The sequence below is a fragment of the Myotis daubentonii genome, chromosome 11 (assembly GCF_963259705.1).
Source record: "Myotis daubentonii chromosome 11, mMyoDau2.1, whole genome shotgun sequence".
Classification (NCBI taxonomy): domain Eukaryota; kingdom Metazoa; phylum Chordata; class Mammalia; order Chiroptera; family Vespertilionidae; genus Myotis; species Myotis daubentonii.
The window spans coordinates 58,343,287-58,357,371 of NC_081850.1; the positions used below are offsets into that span (position 1 = coordinate 58,343,287).

A 14,085-nucleotide genomic window follows, 5' to 3' on the forward strand; every position below is an offset into this window, starting at 1 on the left:
CCTCTTCCCCTAGACCAGGCACTCATACAATTGCACACATGTACTCATGCACATACACATGGCAGGCACACTTCAGAGATACATACATTTTTAATCTGCTTTTCAAAGCCTGCCAAACAAACAGAATGTTGTTTTTAATAATTTTGATATACCTCAATGAAACAATATCCAGGATGACAGTAGATAGGACCTGCATCCTGTTCCAAACTGACTGGCTAGTAGCAGCCAATAGGAGGCTGAAAACCTCCTAAAAACACAAGTCAGGGCCTGGTATCCCAAAGTATAATAACTGCCAGGAACAACTCATCTTTGGAAAAACTATTTTAATGGCAACAAGTCAATTCTCAGCAAGACAGACTTATCCATGTCTCTAATTTTCTGATAGATACTATATTTCTTTTATTTTCTGTGTTAATGAGATCTTACTTCTATATCCTACTTCTATAACTTATGGCTGCTCTATTCCAAATAAATAAATCTTTAATAATCACATTTTTATTCACATGTTATATTCTGAAACTTTGAAAATCTGATCAATTCCCCAAGACATATTCAATAAATGTCAATTCATCTAATTTAAAATGTACAATGAATGAAAAATATTAATTTTATAAAAATCAATACCATTCTGACTTCAGTCCATAAGAATCTATACGAATGTTATCCATGAAAGTCAGCCTAAAATAGAGAAATGATGTACTGAATAAGTATTACCCTCTTTTAGCTATTATGTATTGAGTGCTTACTATAGAACAAGTAATGTGCTAAGTGTTTTCTATGCATCATCTCATTTTACAAACACCCTATAAAGTATTAATTCCATTTTACAAGTGAAGAAACTGGAATGTAGAGGTTATATAATCTGACTCAAGTCATATGTACAGTAAATAGGAGAGCCAGAGTTTGGACCTGGGCATTTTTATTTCAGAAATCAATCTCCTATCTATAACTTAAGGCTACAATATTGGTAATAACAAATAGAAATATAAAATAAGGAACTAAAGACTGATTTTATTGAGTGGTAGTTTTTTGAAAAATCAAAAAGCACTATTGAAAAGTTGCTTGGGATAGAGATCAAAGACAGTGGATATTCTACACGTTCATGAGTTTATAGTAAATGTTCTCAACACCATGATATTACAGATTAATGCTAAGAGATTCAATAGTTTTAGTTTATTTGGTTGTCACAAACTCTTTGTGTGGAAGTTATATTGATTATACAGGACCCTCATCTACACCCCAAACCCGTAGATGCTCAAATACCTTTATACAACTACAGTATCTATATATATAAAAGCCTAAGCAACTGGCCCACCAGCTGACCGTCTGGTAGCTTTGATGCTCACTGACCACCAGGGGGAAGACGCTCAATACAGGAACAGAAACCACAGGCATGGAAACATGGAACAGACTGATGAATCTCAGAGGGAGGGTGGGAAAAGATTAACCAAAGATCTTCTATGCATACTAGAGGCCTGGTGCAAGGATTTTTGCACTGGTGGGGTTCCTCGGCCTGGCCTGTGCTCTCTCACAATCCGGGACCCCTTGGAGGATATCAGAGAGCTGTTTTCAGCCTGATCCCCACAGGCCAGGCCGAGGGACCCCACTGGAGCACAAATTCATGCACCGGGACTCTAGGTTGCATATAATCTATGTTTGCATACAGACTGCAGCAGGGTGTGCCTATAGATCATTTCCTATGCATGGATTTGCATAGGAAATTCAATTTTGATTTTTGAAAGTTTATGGTATTTTTTATCAAGTATTGTTGATCTACAGTTGGTTGAATCCATGGATATAGAGAGCTGACTGTATATCTTTTTGATGAAAGTTCCAATAACAGAAGAGAAACCCATTTGAAACTATATTTTAATTATCAGATAGTAACACATTCAGAATTCTTTTTATCAACATGTGTAATAATATTTAGAAATTTAGCATGCACATTCGGTTTACACAGAACAAATTACACTCCATTACCACAGTTTATATTACTCCCCATCACTCAGGAAGGCCATTTATCAAAAAGGAAAGCTAAATAATTGGCCAGATTGCATTCCTCTTCTTTGATGGTAAATCTTGCTGTGACCAGCCTGATGGTAAAGGAATCAAGGAACATCTCACAAGTGTGGGAAAATATGTGAATATGTTAATTAAAAACAAATTTTCTCTATGTTGTGCAGAGCAGTGTAGAGGGCCCCTGGGAAGGCACATGGGCATTTATTTAATAAATTGTCAGCTGAATCCAAGGCAACAGGCAGAGCCAGGATACACATCTTACCAAAAAAGCAGAAGTGTTCTCAGCTTGACTTTCATCTTTGCCCAGGTGCCTGGGAGTGGGTTTTATTATGTAAATCCAGCCAAGCACTAGGAATGAATAGGACTCAGGCCCGCCCAGAACTGAGGTTACTTCCTGGTATTGGGGGTATAAAATAAACACGGTGCTGGGTCCCTGTCCCTGTCTCCCTTCAGAAGAGGACATCGGTCCCACCCGGTCCCAGCCTTTTTCTTCCATCTTTGTGTCTTGTCTCTTTCTTTCATATTCTCAAATCCCCAGCGGCCCCTACTCAAACAACTGGGCCACTCTCTTTCTGCGCTGGACGCGGTAAAGAGAGACCCCTCCATAGAGCAGAATTTATTTACTTCACGGAGTATTTGAGTCAAGAGCACTTCCACCCTGCCAGTTTTCTTCAGAAAAACATGCATAAAGCTTTAAGTGGTTGCTAATAATAAAGACTTACTTGCCCCTCTGTATATAACCTCCAGGGTTAGCTCAACTAGTAACAGTTATCTTCAGACACTGAAGGGATAAAGAAAAGGCTATACACATCTTGGTTTATCCAGATCATACATTGACATGGCACATTTTTTAATCAAGACACTTTTAAGTGTATTGCCACAGAAGAAAATTTTGAGACATGCTGTAGCATGGATGACCTTGAAGACATTATGCTAAGTGAAATTATTCAGTCACAAAAGGACAAATATTATATGATACCACTTAAATAAGATACCTAGAACAGTCCAATTTATAGAGGCAGAAATAGAATGGTGGTTGCCAGTGGCTGGGAGGCGGGAGGAATGGGAAGAGAGTGTTTAATGTGGGCAAAGTTTCAGGTTCAGAAGATGAAAAAGTTCTGAAGATGGATGGTGGTGATGGGTACAGAACAATGTGAATGTGCTTGATACCACTGAATTGTACACTTAAGACTGGTCAAAGATAAGAAAACACAAGAAAGAATAAACCTCATTGGAAAGGGAAATATATAGTAAAGGTAGTGGATTAATTACTTATAAAAGCTAGTTTGAAGGTTATGTTAATGTAAAAAAAACATTGAAACCTGTAAAGAATTTTTGTGAGTTTATTTGAGCCAAACTGTCGACATATGCCTGGAAGCAGAACCTCAATGAATTGAGATAGTGCTCTGGAGAATGGCAGGGTTACATCCGTATTTATACATGAAATTCATTGGTGACAGATTTAAGGAGGTGGGATTACGCGAAGCAGAGAAACCTCTGTGATAGGATAAAAAGTAAAATGATGGACATGTACTTAGGTGGGTGCAGGAACAATTAACAAGGAATCTGTGGTATCTGTCCTGGGCCCAGCACACCTGGCTGTGCCCTAGGGGCTCCATAAAAAGGGAAGTCACAAGTTACCCAGACATCCCAAGGACATGTTATCATAGATGCAAAAAGACAGATAGGCTCAGGTACAAAGGTTGACCTTATTTTTTTTTTTAATTAAATCTTTATTATTCAGATTATTACATTTGTTCCCCTTTTTTCCCCCCCCACAACTCCCCTCCTCCCAGTTCCTGCCCCACCCTCCGCCCTCACTCCCCACCCACTGTCCTCATCCATAGGTGCACGATTTTTGTCCAGTCTCTTCCCACATCTCCCATACCCCTTTCCCCCCCAAGAATAGTCAGTCCATTCCCTTTCTATGTCCCTGATTCTATGATAATCACCAGTTCATTCTGTTCATCAGATTATTTATTCACTTGATTCTTAGATTCACTTGTTGATAGATGCATATTTGTTGTTCATAGTTTGTATCTTTACCTTTTTCTTCTTCTTCCTCTTCTTAAACGATACCTTTCAGCATTTCATATAATACTGGTTTGGTGGTGATGAACTCCTTTAGCTTTTCCTTATCTGTGAAGCTCTTTATCTGACCTTCAATTCTGAATGATAGCTTTGCTGGATAAAGTAATCTTGGTTGTAGGTTCTTGGTATTCATCACTTTGAATATTTCTTGCCACTCCCTTCTGGCCTGCAAAGTTTCTGTTGAGAAATCAGCTGACAGTCATATGGGTTCTCCCTTGTAGTTAACTGAGTTACTTTCTCTTGCTGTTTTTAAGATTCTCTCTTTATCTTTTGCTCTTGGCATTTTAATTATGATGTGTCTTGGTGTGGTCCTCTTTGGATTCCTTTTGTTTGGGGTTCTCCGCGCTTCTTGGACCTGTAAGTCCATTTCTTTCACCAGGTGGGGGAAGTTTTCTGTCATTATTTCTTCAAATATGTTTTCAATATCTTGCTCTCTCTCATCTTCTGGCACCCCTATAATTCTGATGTTGGTTCGCTTGAAGCTGTCCCGGAGGCTCCTTACACTATCCTCGCATTTTTGGATTCTTTTTTCATTTTGCTTTTCTGGTTGGATGTTTTTTGCTTCCTCGCATTTCAAATCATTGACTTGATTCTTGCGCTCCTCTGGTCTGCTGTCGGGAGTCTGTATAATATTCGTTATTTCAGTCCGTGTATGCTTAATTTCTAGTTGGTTCCCCAATATAAGATCGAGGGTCTTATTAGTTTTCGTGTAGATCTCATTAAGTTTATCGGCAGCTTCTAAACAGTTCTTGAGAGACCTTAAAAGTGTGGTTCTGAACTCTATATCTTCCATTGACAATTTTGTCCTGTTTCTTTGTCTCCGCATTTTGTTATGCTTCCTTGGTGCACCCCCTAGTGGTCTTTGTGCGCAGTCTTATAGTTAAATCTTGATTGTTGTAGCTAATTCCAGGGAGGGTTTGACCTCCAGGCCAAGTGGCTATGAGAATCAGCTGTGTCAGCAGTGAGAGAACTTCTGTCCTCTAGGGAGGTGCTAATCTAGCCTTTGCCTGAGGCTATCTGGCAAATGCCTCCGTGCAGGGCTTGGGCGGGGCGGGTCGCACAGGATCAACAGGGTGGGCCGGAGAGAGCAGTTATGGCGGCTCTCAGTCCTGTCCCCAGGGGCTCTGCCTCTCTGAGTCCCAGCACCCGCTGCAAAGCTGGGAGAGAAAGCTGCACTCGCTCTGACCGAAGCCAGACAGTCCCGCTTCTCCCGTTTGAGTCTGGGTCCCTAAAGACTCACCCGGATCTGGAGCTCAGAGTCTGCGACTCCCTCCCGATTGAAAACGCCAACCGCGCCCTCCGCCGCCAGCCCGCTCCGCGCACTCCGCACCTCAGAATTTGACTTCAGCACTGCGCCTCCTCTGAGTGTCCGTGTGCGTTTCTCTTTCCTCCTAGTTGTAGGACTTCCACTCAGCCAGCGTTCCTGTGGTTCTGGGTGATGTCCCTTCCGTTTTTTGGTTTCACTTTTGAAGTAGTTGTTCAAAGCAGCAAACTCCGGCGTTAACCTATGCCGCCATCTTGGTTCTCCGCAGGTTGACCTTATCAGTGAAGATATCGGCTTAGGACATAACTGCCCACCATATCGCTTCTCGGCCTTTTGGCTAAGATCAAGTGTAGTAACTGCCCACCATAACTGCTTTTAATTAAAGTTTAATTTCAGACCATCCTTTGTGGCAAAACTGCCATGCAGGCTCCTCCTGAGCTTGTCAGGTCAGCATGTGGCCCCTTTCGTCCACAGTTATAAGACAAAAGTAGTAAAATTAACTATGATTACAATAATTAGTTTAAGAGATACACAAGATGCAAAGTAAAATGTGACATAAGAAACATAAAATGTGGTAGGAAGTGTGAAAGAAAGGGGCCACATGCTGACCTGACAAGCTCAGGAGAGGCCTGCATGGCAGTTTTGCAGACTCGGAGACCTAAAGTAACCACAAAAGATGGTCTGAAATTAAACCTTAACTAAAAGCAGTTATGGTGGGCAGTTACCTCCTAAGCCGATATCTTCACTGATAAGGTCAACCTTTACTGTAACTGAGCCTATCTGTCTTTTTGCATCTATGATAACATACCCTTGAAATGTCTGGGTAATTTGTGATTTCCCTGTATCTGGAGCCCCTGGGGCAGGGCCAGGTGTGCTGGGCCCAGGACAGATGCAGTAGATTCTTTCATTTGTCATGTTAATTGTTCCTGCACCCACCTAAGTACATGTCCATCATTTTACTTTTTATCCTATCACAGAGGTTTCCCTGCTTTGCTTAATCCCACCTCCTTAAATCTGTCACCAATGAATTGCATGTATAAATACGGATGTAACCCTGCCATTCTCTGGAGCACTATCTCAATTCATTGAGGTTCTGCTTCCAGGCATATGTCGACAGTTTGGCTCAAATACACTCACAAAAATTCTTTACAGGTTTCAATGGGTTTTTTTTTTACGTTAACAGAAGAATAAAAATGTTGAGCTTTAGAACGTGATCAAACTTAAGTCATTATTCTTCACTTTTGTTTTTGTTTGTTTTGTCTTTTGGTTTAATTTTTTGTCTAATGAGTTTTTACTTTTACCCTCCATATTTCCAATTGGTTTATTTTCTGCTCTATTCCCTTTAATACACTTTGGTTCACTTATCAACTTTTTTGCCTACCCACTTACATATTAATTCTTTTGTTTTTTTATTTCAGCCAATTCAATCCTCATAGCTTTCTTTCAATGAGAAAGTGCAACTTTTCTAGATTTCAACATGCTTTTAATAATTTGTTTTGAGAAATGTTTTTACCTTTGAGACTTTAGCTTGGTGATCTCTTTTTATTGAGTCTGGATTATTTTTTATGATTCCTGCACTTTTGTTATTTGTTTGCTAGCTATTTCAAATGAAATATCCAGATATCCACATGTATGTCTTTTGTTTATCTCATTGTTTATGTAGGCAGTGGTTGAAGTCTTTTCCTCAGAACAGTAGCTAGAGAACAGGTTAGTGTTTGTGGTTTTTAGACCAATTCTAATTTCTACTCCAGAACAGCTTTTTCTTCTGCCTCCACTTCTAATTCTCTGATACCTAAATAACAGAATTCATTAGACTCTATAATTCTCAATATTTCCTGTTCCAATCCTCTTCCTGACTCTGCTCTCACAAACAGTAATGGAAGCCATTCTTTCTAGGCAATAATATAGGGTGTCCCTCAAAATTGTATATACAATTTAAATTATTATAAAGTCAGTGTTTATTAATATACAATTCATTTTCAAAATTTAAAAGAATCTACAGAAATGAACTGTACCTAGAGGAATCAAGGAACATCTCATTTCAATGCCTTTTTACAAACTGATGACTGTTTTGGTCCAGGTACTGCTGATAACACCAAACAATGGAATTGTAAACATCAAGAATCATTTTGTTCAGTATTTTTGTGCCCTCAATTTGTCGACTGTTGCTGTTTTGTACCGTAAACTTTATCTTTTATGTGTCCCCATAAAAAAGTTTAGTGGCACCTTAGGATAAATTTTCTTTGTTCAAAGCTCATTCTGGCATCAACCATTATTTCAAATTAGTTAAATCTGAAAAGGAGTGAAAATCACGTGAGTAATCAGGTGTTAAAATGTGTATACATGTTTTGGGGACACCCTATATTTGATTGTCAGCCTCCCTTTTCCTATTAATTGCTATAGGCATAAGGGGTACTATTAAATTCTGGCATCAATGGATCTTATAAGGGGAGGCCACCATAAAGGTCACTTGATCACAATCTAAATACAGTGGGGCCTTGACTTACGAGTGTCCCGACTAACGAGTTTTTTGAGATACGAGCCATCTCTCAGCCAATTTTTTGCTTTGAGTTGAGAGCTAAAATTCAAGTTACAAGCCAGCTTCAGATACCCCACCGCTAGTTGGCACAGCGAACGTCACAGTGAATGCCACAACATCAGCCTAGCATCATGTGTCTCACTTGTTCACTTTAAGATTTGACATACGAGTAATTTGAGTTACGAGCTCCGTCACAGAACGAATTAAACTCGTAAGTCAAGGCCCCACTGTATAAAAATATAACGACTAGTTTTATTTGTATAAGAAGCAAACACAGGATTCTCTTTAAAAAATATTTTAGGTGAAGCCAGTTTGGCTCAGTGGATAGAGCGTCGGCCTGCGGACTGAAGGGTCCCAGGTTCAATTCCGGTCAAGGGCATGTACCTTGGTTGCGGGCACATCCCCAGTAGGGAGATGTGTGGGAGGCGGCTGGTCGATGTTTCTCTCATCAATGTTTCTAACTCTCTATCCCTCTCCCTTCCTCTCTGTAAAAAATCAGTAAAATATATTTTTTAAAAACTAAATAAATAAAAATTAAAAAATATTGTAAATATGGAAGGACGTGTGGAAGAAAAATTACTCATATTACCTTACACCCAGATCTTGGAAATCCTATAGATTTGAAGTGCCCAGGTGAGCAAACTCTCTGGGGGCAAAAAGCAAAGGAGATGGTGCAGGAAGAGAAAAAGAGTGAAGCTAAAACTGTCTATGTTTCATCCTGAGTTGGGAAAGAGAAGGCAGCCAGCTTTGTTTCTCCTTTTCAGACACAGGAAATTGCCTACTGGTGAGCTGTATCTCCAGAATTATAGGAGGGCTAAGTTATCAAAACATGGATACTGAGAACAGAACCTTTCACAATAATAACGATGTCTCCTTCCCCTCCCCCGCCCCACACCCACACACCACATCATTACTGGTAGTGGAGAGAGGAATTCTAAACAGTAGTTCCATGGAAACTTAAAGAGGTCTTTGTATTGAATAAAGAATGAAAGGAGCCTGAGGTTGTTCTTCCTCTTCCCCACCCATCTTAATTCATTGTCTCTCTGAATATGGGAAGATGGCGTAGCAATAATGTGAACACTCCAAGAAGAATTGTTTCCATTTAAAGGGTTGTCGTATTTTTTATACTTTTGGGGTAGAGAGATATGACAAAACTTGAGGCTTTTTTTCAAGAGAAGCTTTTTGATGAAAAAAACACCCTCATAATATTTCATAGAAGCAAACCTTAGACATGTTTTTCTAAACCCTACAGCATCAATTTTATACTACTAAAAAATTCATATTTTCACCCTGGCCAGTGGTTCAGTTGGTTGGAGAGTCACCAAAAGGTTGCAGGTTCCACTCTTGGTCTGGGCACATACCTAGGTTAAGGGTTCAATCCCTAGTTAGAGTGGGTATGGGAGGCAATCGATCAATGTTTTTCTCTCTCACATCAAAGTTTCTCTCTCTCCCTTCTTCTCTAAAAATCAACAAAAACAAGCAAACATATACTCAGGTGAGGATGAAAAGTTAATATTTTATAAATTGATTTGAATCTTACTCTTTAATGTTTCCATTTTAATTAAAATTTTGTTGGTATTTTATTAGAAAGTGAAAGAGGCTACACTATATGATGCTAGTCAAAGGATTTTAAAACCAGTATATTATTAATTCTTTTAAAGAAGAATACATGCATTTAAATTATATATAAGTTAGTAATTTTCTATTATTACTAATAAAATGTTTAAAGACTTTGCTTAAAATTTTTATTTTCCACGTGTAGAGATTGAATGGAAAATCAAAAGCACATGTGAATGCACATGCATATATGTGTGTATGTGTGTGTGCATATGTGAGAGAATAAAATGTTATGTTTGTGTGAATGAAAGAAATGCAGTTGCCTATATATTAGTATTTTACTAATATTTTTATTCTACAGAAATTAATAACAGTTGATAAAGTAGAATAGACAATAAATTCTATGAGCTTACACTTGTTTCTTTTATTATAGCACAAAGCCTGGAACATGACAAAGAAAAATAAATAAATACTTATTAAATGAAAAATTAGAGATGGGTATATTATCTGACAATGTCTGTCTGTAGTAGATTACATATTGGACTAAAATAAGATAGAAGTAGGAAAAGAAAAGCTGAATCTTATTTATTTCACAGTTTGTTTTTCCAAGAACATCACAAAGAGCATTGCAATTAGCCATCAAATAGTGAAGTATTTGTATGTGTTGCAAACACATGTTCGTTTAATAAAGAAAAGCAATGTTCAGACCTTTGGGAGAATTTTCATGTACTTCTTTTATTTTTTCTGGATCTGTAGCCAAAGGATAAACAAGGAACCAAGTGAAGCTAGGAAGACTATTAGTAGAATAGCATTTAAAATAATAAGAATAAAAATGAAATCATACGCTGTGACCCAGAACAGTGTTGTTATTAAATTTACTGGGGCGGGAAATTTACTTTGGGATTAATATTACCTTCTGGGTATTTAATGTCTTCAGTGTGAGTTCAAATCCATATTATCTTTCCATCTATTTTATATAACAATATTTACTCCAAGTGCCTTCTTAAAAAAAGGAATCACTACTTTCAGACCTGAGGATATGCCTAAAACGAACTTTTTCTCACAATTATTTTAACTTTATTTCCTCCCTAAAATTTATCTAAAAGCCAAAGTAAAGTTTCTTTGGTAAGAGCCTGGAAATAGTAAAACTTCATCAGTCCCTAATGACTGCATTTGCTTCATATAGGAAACTACTGAGGTACATAAGGAAAAAAATTTATGCTCCCTGTTCTCTGAGGGAGATTATAACTAACTTGACCTTTCTATATCCTCACATTCCTACTGAAAGGAATTCCTACTATATGATTGGTGATTGTGTAGTTTTAACTCTCTTCTTACTCTGTGCCTCCCATGTCTCTCAGCTCTGCTCTTGATCTTGCTTCAAGGTCAGTTATCAAGGTCTAGTCCTATGAGCAAGGTCTGCAGTTTTCTAGTAGTGCCTGATATGGTGAGCAAGTCAAGTTTTGCTCAACAGTTTTACTCCCCCACATATATGTCCTTTTAGCATTATTAGGTTGCTGCTTCAGAATCAGTAACAGAACTAACATTTTTATCCCCACTTTTCTGACTTCTCTTTTTCAGTTAGTTCATAAATCAGTAATAGAAAAAGTGTCAATTTTTAGCTTCCTCAAACTGCAGTGTCATGGAAAATATAATAAATATTTATGTTAAGAAACATTGCATAGACTAAAAACAAAGTTGGGCATTGAAATCATTCTAAGTCATTAATGCCTAAGAAACGTTAATCTTCCATCCTTTCTCCTTCCATTTTCTTCATTAGTCACATAAATGGTATTCTCTTTAGCAGATACATCCATTCCAGATATTATAAAACTAATGCTAAAATATCTCCTTGGAAATAAATGGTTTATGCACATATCGTCTATGTTTCTGTGGTGTATAAACATTTTATAATTTGAATCAGCTCACTGGAAACCAGTATTTTCTTCATTGCAAAGAACATATGTTGCAGAGCTATGGATAAACTACCAATTCATTGGTATAAATTATCTCACAGGAGAACATAATTGTACAGCTGCAAAATGGAAGTCTTTCTTCATTTTAGTGTCTTCATAGAGAGTTTCACCACTAATAATTATAATCACTAACAAAGATGATCTTTTCTTCATACGGTCTTAAAAAGCAAATTGGTACATTACTTTGCTTAATTTGGAATGCAGATTGTATTTATTCTCTTTAAAAAGTGCTTAGTATAGTCTTCTACGATTGTGGATTTATTTTTGGTCCCCTATTTATTCATTCATTTAGATGACTGATACCTGCTTTGATAGAGGTGATGTACTTGGAAGGGGTATGAGAGTGAACAGCACTCACAGTAGCTGCTTTCATGGAGCTCACTTTCTACATCTTACAAAGTTGGGATCATCATAGTTATGTTATTTTATAATGTTCTTTTTAACATGATAGAATGTTTTGAGTTATTTATATGGTAAAATATTATTTGAAAACGTGATTGTATAATATTTGCATAATGTTGCATTTGCAGATAAATCATAATATACTAACCCAATTTCTCACTTTTAGACAGCTTTCCTGTTACCAATTTTTAAAAATTATAATGATGTTGAGATGACAAACTATATATATACAGTCACTTTAAAGTACATCTGGATTTTTTATTTTAGAATACATCTTAGGGCCCAAATTTTTAATTTTTTATAAAGCATTTTATAAATATTGTACCTGATTGTCTAAGTCAATTGTTCTCTATATTTTTTGGTTATAAAAAAAGTGTTATTTCTGTCATGTGAGATATGTGCAATTTTATTTATTTATAATTTCAAATTTATTTTTTTCAAATTATAAGAGAAAGTTTATTAGAGAGTCACAGAAGTAGAAGAAGTGAGTTGTAGAAGACATACTCTCAGGAAACAAGTTCCAGCAAAAAAAAGGCCCTCTGAACTTATAAGAGAGAGACAGCCAGTGAGAGGTTGAGAGAGTGAGCCCTGGGGAAAGAAGGGACTGGGGAAAGGTGTGGGTGTGCTCCATAGAGAAAGCCGCCAGGTATGTGCAATTTTAATAATAAAATTGAACTGGGCAATTTAAATAAATCCTATAACCTAATATCTTAAACTCTTTCTAGATTTTTAAGATACTTTTATTCTCACAGATGAATAAGAAATTGAGATGAGCCAATTTTAGGTGAACGGTAATATATGTAATTAGTTTCTAATCTACATCCAACCTGGTAGTTCCTGAAGGTATGAGAGTTAATAGAGCCCTGTTATTTATGTCCATAACCTTTGCCCAATTGAATGATGAAATTGTTTTCAGCTTATTTCATGTTGAGTTATGGATTATTTAAGTTAATTGCATAAATCAACAGGCTATTAAATATTTGGTGATTGTTTATAAAACATAATACTCATTCAAGAAAGTTTTGTCATCTTACTGGAGAACATGTGAATACACTTTCCTGAATATGATTATTCTCATATGGAACAGAGTCTTCAAAGTCTTAAAAAGGCACAACAGGTGTGAAAGAATGAATCAGTAAGAATGGAGTTCTAACCTCTAAAATATTACCTAAATTACTGAAAGGCTATAACTTCCATTTTTTTCCCTCATAGGAGAATAAAACACTATCATTTTCCCATCTGAATTACCTGCCAGCTCAAGTTAGATAAATGGCAAATTTGAATGGAACATTTTATAACTGTTTCCCTATTTGAATAGTTTCCTATATTTCAAAACTTTGAATGTTAAATTATTCATAAATAATAAAATGACAAAAACTCTTAGTTCTAAAGGTGACCCACATTTATTAAAAAAGTTCACTCTGTTTAATAAATAAAACTTTGAAGAGTTCATGAATGGTTTCATCTAGCAAGATAACTTTTTTGACTGGGTAATCATCCTATATAATAAAGGGCTAATATGCAAATGGTTGTCACACCTTCATGCCCTTGTACTGGGGCTGGGGGACCTGAGGCAGGGCCGGGGGAACTGAGGCTGTGCCCCCCACCTGGCGGGGCTTGACGGAGGACCTGAGGCAGTGCCCCCCAACCTGCGGGGCTTGATGGGCATGGGGCCAGGGTCTGGGTCTCACATGATTTCTAGGCGCACGCATGGGTAGGTGGGACTTGACTCTGGGTCATGCAGCACGCCCCAGACTCTGACTGGAGGGAGATTTTCGTATACATTTACTAATTTTCTTTCATCTATGACACTTCTATTATAGAGAAAGGGAAATAGCAATATTAAAATATTTCCTCTAATTAATTCCCTTTTAATGTGCATGAATTTTGTGCACCGGGCCACTAGTGGATTTATAAATTTGCTGAGGTAGCCAAAAGTTAGTTGAGATATGTTAATTATCCCAAACTTTGTATGTTTGTCTCTCTATATGTATAACATTTCACCTCATATATTAATTATAATATTCAAATGTAGGACATGTTTTTTATTGGATAATTATACTAATAAATTATTTAACTTTGATTTATTATTCTTATGGATTAAACTCACTCTTACTTAGACTGTAATTATCTTTATAGTTTTAATATTATTGGATACTTACAAAATGTATTTGGCCATTACACATTTCATTCTTTAAGGATAAACTGCTATCTGGGTAATTAGATGGATAATTGGT

General features: G+C 37.1%; 1 pseudogene; it reads left to right on the top strand.

Annotated features, from left to right (window-relative positions):
- Nucleotides 1-5,691: 5,691 nt before the first annotated feature.
- On the top strand, nt 5,692-5,780 carry LOC132212943 (U2 spliceosomal RNA; annotated as a pseudogene).
- Nucleotides 5,781-14,085: the final 8,305 nt, after the last annotated feature.